Below are 2,049 nucleotides of genomic sequence, written 5' to 3' on the forward strand. Positions count from 1 at the left end.
TGTAACTTTGGAGCCCTTTGGTGTCAGTTCACAGGCATCAGGGAGAGGAAGGTTAATGGGATCAGACCCAGCCGATTCCAGGGACACTGAATACAGCGTCTCTTTTCTCTCTGTCCTTTAATTAAGCCCCTTCTAACTCTGCTTGGGATTTGGGAGTGACCTCAGCGCTTTCCTAGCAGGACCCTTCCTCATGGGCCATTGCTCCGGCACAATGTACCTTGGCCTTTTCATCCCGAGGGAGTGGTTTGGGAAGGTCAACAATTCAAGCTGCGTGTCCTAGTTTTAGTGCACATGATAGCAAGTCAAAGGGAGGTCACGGGGGGATGCTAACCAACCACCCAGTTATGTCCTGTAGAGGGAAACCACCTTCCAGGGAGAAGGGAAGTTGCACAGTGAAGGAGAAAGCGAAAGCCCAAAGTAGAGGTATTCAACCTGTGACTGTTTCCAAAAGAAGTCGGTGTCAGCTGGATTTGTATCTCAAATGTCACCTCTCACTGTGGGAAAATATCAGCCTACCTGGTTCCTGCAGGTCTTCACAGCAGCAAGGCTGCACTTTTGTTTTTCTACTTACAGAATGGAAAGATTCAGAAAAGTACACCTTGTGACAAGCATGTGCAAGCCATGGAAATGTCACACCAAACCAGCTCCTGTCCAAGCAGGCACCATTTCCCCAGCTGCATCATTTTTACCAGCTGTAATCTGGTTCCTGCAATGAAACTGGCACTTCTGCAGTCGATACCTGTGCCGTGTGCTGCCTCGTGGCTGTGCATGCATCAGTTTGCCCACAGCACCAGGCAAACTCCCCTCTGGGCTGTCTGTGAGACAGCTGGTGGACGTTAAGCTCATTTCCTTGGCCTGGAGAGGCAAATTGCTGTGGAACCTGGTTGTGCTGTTTTCAGGAGCCTGGAATTAGCGGTACAGACAAAAGCATTAGTCCTGATCCAGAAAATCCAGCGACAGAGTCAAGGCAAAGTCCTTTAGCTGTCCCTCCTGTCCCCGTGCACTTTGGGGTGCTAAAGGCAACAGAAAGCCCAATGCCAACTATGGACTGGGGTTTTCAGCGCTGACAGGCTAAAGACAGCCCCATGCTGAGTTAGATCCTGCTCTGACCACATGTTTTCTAATGAGCGCGTTCAGTTTTAGGGCTGTTTCTCAAGTTTGCATGGGCAGGGCTGTAGAGCAGAGTGCAGCGGAGGGAGCCCTTGCTCCGCAGCCCTGCACCTTCCTGCAGCAGGGAGAGGTTGCTTTAACCCAATTACTTTGAAATACGCTTGCAGGCTGCATGCCAAGAGCCCTTCCACGTGTCCCGCGCTGCTCACCCTCTTTCTCTGCAGTTATGAAGCCCACTAACAGCTGCCAATGCCCTGACTGAGACGATGGGTCAGTAATGTGGTTTGTCTGTAAAAGGGGCTGGGGCTGAAGCCGTGAAGCTGATGTCTAGGGGTAGGATTTCCCCACACTCAATCAGCATCAGTCCCAGCACAGCCTTTGGCTGGGTCCTCTCCAGGCTGGTGAGACCAGTGTCCACACCCTTGAGTGACACATACACATCTGGAGCCTTAGTTATTGCAGAGTCCTGGCTGTCCTCATGAAGCTCTGGAGACAGAGGAGGCAGACGGCTGAGACTTTCACTCTTTCTGGGTCAAAATTCATTTTTTAAAGCTTCTTGCAAAGCACGTAAGAAAAAAGTCAGAAATTAATATCAACCCCTTCTGTCCTTCACTAATCTCCCTTTCTGATTCCTGCCAGCCGGTTACAGGGATGAGTTTTCACCTGCTAAGCAGAGCCATGTATTTACTTTGTGATCCGATGGCTCTCCAAAGGTGGAGAACGCCCCAGCTCCGGTGTCGGGGCCCGTTGCATGGTGTCGCCTCGTGGGGACAGAAAGGGGTATGCAGCAGCTGAGTACTTAGTGGGGTGACAAGCCGGACCTGATGCTCCTCGGCTCCCCACGGTGCAGAGCCGCTCCAGCAGTTTCATCACTTCCCAGCTGCAGTTTCAGGGACAGTCGCAGCTAATAACAGCTGTAACCCCCTCTCCATCCTCCTC

The 2,049-nt window shown here is 51.7% G+C and overlaps 1 protein-coding gene across 1 annotated transcript in view; it reads left to right on the forward strand.

Annotated features, from left to right (window-relative positions):
* LOC104283558 (protein Wnt-11b-like) overlaps positions 1–2,049 on the forward strand; it is a 12,517-nt gene that overhangs the window by 7,223 nt on the left and 3,245 nt on the right. The window lies entirely within an intron of this gene.

This window comes from Charadrius vociferus, unplaced genomic scaffold, assembly GCF_000708025.1.
Source record: "Charadrius vociferus isolate BGI_N301 unplaced genomic scaffold, ASM70802v2 scaffold472, whole genome shotgun sequence".
In the NCBI taxonomy this organism is placed as follows: Eukaryota; Metazoa; Chordata; class Aves; order Charadriiformes; family Charadriidae; genus Charadrius; species Charadrius vociferus.